The 7,202-nt window shown below is 36.1% G+C and overlaps 1 long non-coding RNA gene across 1 annotated transcript; it reads right to left on the reverse strand.

Moving 5' to 3' along the window:
- Window positions 1-1,641: 1,641 nt before the first annotated feature.
- Window positions 1,642-5,150, reverse strand: LOC147843992 (uncharacterized). The gene is made up of 4 exons (XR_015491250.1): window positions 4,870-5,150; window positions 3,982-4,805; window positions 2,358-3,898; window positions 1,642-2,160 (listed from the first exon to the last, which is right to left on the reverse strand). It is a non-coding gene; the product is annotated as an uncharacterized LOC147843992 (long non-coding RNA).
- Window positions 5,151-7,202: the final 2,052 nt, after the last annotated feature.

Genomic DNA, 7,202 nt, shown 5'->3' on the forward strand with positions numbered 1-7,202 from the left:
CTTGTTTGAATCAGGCTCGCACACCATCTATCTATCTATCTATCTATCTATCTATCTATCTATCTATCTATCTATCTATCTATCTATCTATCTATCTATCTATCTATCTATCTATCTATCTATCTATCTACCTCTACCTATCTATCTATCTATCTATCTATCTATCTATCTATCTATTTATCTATTTATCTATCTCTAACTATCTATCTATCTATCTATCTATCTATCTATCTATCTATTTATCTATTTATCTATCTCTAACTATCTATCTATCTATCTATCTATCTATCTATCTATCTATCTATCTATCTATCTATCTATCTATCTATCTATCTATCTACCTCTATCTATCTATCCATCATGCTAACAACATGCTAATTCATGCTAGAATCATGTTAGTTACATGCTAATTCATGCTAGAATCATGCTAGTCACATGCTAATTCATGCTAGAATCATGCTAGTTACATGCTAATTTATGCTAGAATCATGCTAGTCACATGCTAATTCATGCTAGAATCATGCCAGTCACATGCTAATTCATACTAGAATCATGCTAACAACATGCTAATTCATGCTAGAATCATGCTAGTCACATGCTAATTCATGCTAGAATCATGCTAACAACATGCTAATTCATGTTAGAATCATGCTAGTAGCATGCTAATTCATGTTAGAATCATGCTAACAACATGCTAATTCATGCTAGAATCATGCTAGTAACATGCTAATTCATGCTAGAATCATGCTAACAACATGCTAATTCATGCTAGAATCATGCTAGTCACACGCTAATTCATGCTAGAATCATGCTAGTCAAATGCTAATTCATGCTAGAATCGTGCTAACAACATGCTAATTTATGCTAGAATCATGTCAGTAACATGCTAATTCATGCTAGAATCATGCTAGTAACATACTAATTCATGCTAGAATCATGCTAACAACATGATAATTCATGCTAGAATCATGCTAGTAACATGCTAATTCATGCTAGAATCATGCTAACAACCTGCTAATTCATGCTAGAATCGTGCTAATTTATGCTAAAATCATGCTAGTAACATGCTAATTCATGTTAAAATCATGCTAGGTACATGCTAATTCATGCTAGAATCATGCTAGTAACATGCTATATCATGCTAGAATCATGCTAGTAACATGCTAATTCATACTAGAATCATGCTAGTAACATGCTAATTCATGCTAGAATTATGCTAACAACATGCTAAATCATGCTAGAATCATGCTAACAACATGCTAAATCATGCTAGAATCATGCTAACAACATGCTAATTCATGCTAGAATCATGCTAACATTATGCTAATTCATGCTAGAATCATGCTAACAACATGCTAATTCATGCTAGAATCATGCTAACAACATGCTAATTCATGCTAGAATCATGCTAACAACATGCTAATTCATGCTAGAATCATGCTAACAACATCTATCTATCTATCTATCTATCTATCTATCTATCTATCTATCTATCTATCTATCTATCTATCTATCTATCTATCTATCTATCTTTTCATACTTTTTAAAACTGTTTAAATAAACTATTACCGTCAGGCTTTCACAAGCCAGCCTCAAAGTTTGTTCTCAAACTTTAAGAATCTAGTTATTATTATTCTTCTTCTGAGACTAAAATTCAAAATCTATCTGCTCCTTGAACTTTCAAACTATTACCACCAAACTCACACCAGACCTCCAAACTGGTCTGACTCTTTATGCTATATCTTTTCCGACTGATCCAACTTTCGGTTTTCCGAAAAACGTCCCGGGACTGTCGGAAAAATCCCATAGACTTAACATTGGATCAAACTTTGTGACCTCATAACTCTGCGTCAGACTGTTGCACAGACTTCTAATTGGGCTCATTTAACTCAGACTATCAAACTGCCAATGACTGATCACCTTTAAACTTTCTAGCAACGCCCTAGCAACCACTTTTGGACCCTAGTAACTGTCCCATAGACTTCCATTCAATAGACTCTCATTGACTTAACATGGGATCAAACTTTGTGAGCTCATAACTCTGAATCAGACTGTCCTACAGACTAATGGCTGAGCTCATTTAACTCCGAATACCAAACTGCCAATAACTGATGAGCTTTTAACTTTCTAGCCACACCCCAAACTACCACATACTGCACCCTAGCAACTGTCCCATAGACTTCCATTACAAAGACTCTCATTGACTTTACATGGGATCAAACTTTGTGAGCTAATAACTCTGAAACAGACTATCCTACAGACTAATGGCTGAGCTCATTTAACTCTGACTACCAATCTGCCAATAACTGATGAGCTTTTAACTTTGTAGCCACACCCCTAACTACCACATACTGCACCCTAGCAACTGTCCCGTAGACTTCTATTACAAAAGACTCTCATTGACTTTACATGGGATCAAACTTTGTGAGCTCATAACTCAGCATCAGACTGTCATAGAGACTAATGGCTGAGCTCATTTAACTCAGTCTAGCCAGCAGCCAATCACTGATGGCCTTTTAACTTTCTAGCCACACCCCTAACTACCACATACTGCACCCTAGCAACTGTCCTATAGAATGTAATTAGCTGTGCTATCAAATGCTTATAATTCTAACATACTAATGACATGCCAATCATGCTAGCAACATGCTACTCATATGCTAATAATGCTAATGACATGCTAACTCATACTGGAAACATGCTAATGACATGCTAATTTGTACAAGAATCATGCTAGTAACATGCTAATTCATACTAAACTCATGTTAATAACTGGCCAACATGCATATCGTTGCTTAGCAGTGTCCTATTGACTTGGGGGATGGCTCATCTGACTCAGACAACCAATGAGCATCTCAATATGATAATGAAGCTCACAAGCCACGCCCCCAAATTAATTCCATAGACTTCCATTAAAATAGGCCAAGATGCATATCTTTGCATAGCAGTGTCATAGAGACATGGGGGTTGGTTCATTTGACTTAGACAGCCAACCACATTCAAGTGCACTCTGTAACCTCGCCCATAGCAACAAAACAGAGTACCCTAGCAACCATTCATCAACAGCTATATCTCAGCATCAGAACATCGTAGAGACTTGGAGATTGGCTCGTTTGACTCATGCTAGCAAACGGAACTTCCTAAATGCTACACATGCTAGCAGTGATTAGCTACATGCTAATATTGACTAGCCAAGTACTGTAACTTGCTAGAAATGCTTACTAAGTATAAATGTTTTATCAAGCATGTATGCGAGGCTTGCCTAGTAACCAACCAGGGTACCCTAGCAACTGCCTAGCAACCACCCAAATTACCCTAGCAACCGCCTAGCAACCACCTAGCAACGGCCTAGTAATGCCTTAGTAAGGGCCTAGCGACCACTCAGGACACCCTAGCAACCGCCTAGCAACGCCTTAGCAACCACCTAGCAACACCTTAGCAACCACCTAGCAACCACTTGGGACACCTTAGCAACCGCCTAGCAACACCTTAGCAACCACCTAGCAACCACTCATAACACCCTAGCAACTGCCTAGCAACGCCTTAGCAACCACCTAGCAACCACTCAGGACACCCTAGCAACCACCTAGCAACACCTTAGCAACCACTTAGCAACCACTCAGAACACCCTAGCAACCCCCTAGCAACGCCTTAGCAACCACTCAGAATACCCTAGCAACCATCTAGCAACCACTTGGGATACCTTAGCAACCACCTAGCAATACCTTAGCAACCACCTAGCAACCACTCAAAACACCCTAGCAACCGCCTAGCAACACCTTAGCAACCACCTAGCAACCACTTAGGACACCCTAGCAACCGTCTAGCAACACCTTAGCAACCACCTAGCAACACCTTAGCACATGCTAATTCATGCTAGAATCATGCTAACAACATGCTAACTTCATGTTAGAATCATGCTAATTCATGCTAAAATTGTGCTAGTAACATGCTAATTCATGCTATAATCATGCTAGTAACATGCTAATTCATACTGGAATCATGCTAGTAACATGCTAATTCATGCTAGAATCATGCTAATAACATGCTAATTCATACTGGAATCTTGCTAGTAACATGTTAATTCATGCTGGAATCATGCTAATAACATGCTAATTCATACTAGAATCATGCTAATGACATGCTAATTTACACTAGAATCATGCTAGTAACATGCTAATTCATACTAGACTCATGCTAGTAACATGCTAATTCATACTGGAATCATGCTAGTAACATGCTAATTCATGCTAGAATCATGCAAATATAATGCTAATTCATACTGGAATCATGCTAGTTCATCCTAGAATCATGCTAGTAACATGCTTATTTATGCTAGAATCATGCTAGTAACATGCTAACTCATGCTAGAATCATGCTAATAACATGCTAACTTATACTAGAATCATGCTAATAACATGCTAATTCATGCTAGAATCATGCTAGTAACATGCTTGTTCATGCTAGAATCATGCTAATAACATGCTAATTTACACTAGAATCATGCTAGTAACATGCTAATTCATACTAGACTCATGCTAGTGACATGCTAATTCATACTAGAATCATGCTAATAACATGCTAATTCATGCTAGAATCATGCTAATAACATGCTAATTTATACTAGAATCATGCTAGTAACATATTAATTCATACTAGACTCATGCTAGTGACATGCTAATTCATACTAGAATCATGCTAGTGACATGCTAGTTCATACTAGAATCTTGCTAATAACATGCTAATTCATGCTAGAATCATGCTAATAACATGCTTATTCATGCTAGAATCATGGTAGTAACATGCTAATTTTACTACAATCATGCTAATAACACACTAATTCATGCTAGAATTATGCTAGTAACATGCCAAATTGTGCTAGAATCATGCTAATTCATGCTAATAACATGCTAATCCATGCTAGAAACGTACTAATAAGATGCTAATTCATGCTAATAACATGCTAATCTATGCTAGAATCATGCTAATAACATGCTACTTATACTTTTTCAAACTGTTTTTAAACTAAATAAACTATTACCAACAGGCTTTGTCAAGCCAGCCTCAAAGTTTGTCTCGACGAACTTTACTGTCTAGTTATTATGTTGGCTTGAGAAAGCCAACATACTGTAATGCTACTTAAACTTATTCTTATTATTATTATTATTCCGGCTTCTGACCAAAAAAAAGCAATCGCTTCTCCTCCCAGGGCTTAGATGCTACAAGCCCCAAATTTGGTCAAAAGCTGCCTACTGCTCATGAGATGGTTGCTGTATGTCCTCATCCTGATAAGATTTGTAGTTTTTGAATTAAAAATTTTTTAATTAAAAAATTGTATCGAGTATTTGGGGCATATAAAAAAGTATACAATCCTCAAATTTGGCCAAAAGATGTGTTTGAAATTACTGATAATTGTCATATTTATTTGGTGTAATTATAAATAACAGTTTTCCTATAAATATTTTTTTATATTAAATTTGTAAAATTCAGACTCAAAGCGTGTCAGAGTGTCCACGAGATGGCGCCAGAAGACTATTTTTGAGCCCTTTGTAATTTAGTACTGGCCCTTTAAGAGGCGGGGATATCCGGACTGACTGTTTTGAATCTACAGAAATTCGGGCTCATTTCAGACGTGCTTGTTACAACATTTGAAGCTGAAATTGCGACCATTTTGGTCGCATATGCGCCTGAAAATTAATCTATGCGACCTCATAACATATTTGGGCGCATTAGTGCAACTGCTGATAATGGTTGTAGTGCGACCTGTTTTGATTTTTTGTAAAAACGTGCTGAATCGCTCTTCCCTGCCGCTATATTGGTTCATATTAGCTGTCAATCACTCAAGGTATTCCGCTGTCAGATGACAGGGAAGGAGCTTTTATGACCACGGGAAATGCAAACGGCTGAAGAGTAAAAACTTAAAGCACACAGGTTTGCAAACCCCACCTAAAATTGAGGTGTAGATAGATGAGAGAGATCGTGACACGTCACGTGGTGAATAATGATCCACCAGCTGAGATCACTGAAGCGGCTCATAACAAAGACCAGTATTGCGCCGATGGTTAGTGCAATAATCCTGCTCTGCCTGCTCATAAATTGGGTCGGCTGACTCGCCAGCTTTTCCACAAACACAGAAAAATGAAGATCATCTCAGACTGAACCTTTAAATTGACACAAACTGAAACCAAAACTTTTAAAGAGTGATAGAAGTGAGACTTTACTTTCTTTCTTTTGTCTATTCTTTTTTGAGGTGTATATTATTTTTTTATTTATTTACTGATGACTGCTTTGCAGCTTTCATCATTGAATTTAATTATTTATTATAATCTTTTGTTTGTTTTGTAGCAGAAATATTATTTATTAAATTGACATGCATATAAAAACAGCAGTACAAAATCAATATTTCTTACTGCAATGCTTCATTTTTGTTTGATGCAAACTATACAATTATTTTATATAAAGTAACAGACATTTTATAGCAGATAACCTACATTCATGCACATTCAAGGCAGTATCATAATGAGAAATGGAATTCATTGTTACTATTATTGTCATTTTCATCATCACTAATATTCTATGGCCTAATTATTAGACATTCATTTTAGAATTATTGCACACAAATATCAATGTCTTCGCAGCATTAGTTAGATAGTTGTTTCTGGTTTTTGTCAGTCCTATTGATGTTGTTTTAAAATACAATAAATCCCTTAAAAAGCAATTTGCAGCGGTGCTCATTCATTTTTGGTGGGTGCTCCTAAATTTTTTCTGGTGCTCCTAAATTTATTTTGGTGCCCCTGAATATTTGAAGTTGGGAGCACCGGTGCTACCAAGTAAAAAAGTTAATTTCGAGCCCTGTATATATATATATATATATATATATATATATATATATATATATATATATATATATATATATATTTATACATACAGTTGATGTCAGAATTATTAGCTCCCCTGTTTATTTTTTCCCCAATTTCTGTTTAATGGAGGGAAGATTGTTTCAGCACATTTCTAAGCATAATAGTTTTAAAAACCTATTTCTAATTACTGATTTATTTTATCTTTGCCATGATGACATTAAATAATGTTTGACTTGATATTTTTCAAGACACTTCTATACAGCTTAAAGTCACATTTAAAGCCTTAACTAGGTTAATAAGGGTAACTAGGCAGGTTAGGGTAATTAGGCAAGTTATTTTATA

This window comes from Danio rerio, chromosome 5 (assembly GCF_052040795.2).
Source record: "Danio rerio strain M-AB ecotype USA chromosome 5, GRCz13ab, whole genome shotgun sequence".
NCBI classification, from domain to species: domain Eukaryota; kingdom Metazoa; phylum Chordata; class Actinopteri; order Cypriniformes; family Danionidae; genus Danio; species Danio rerio.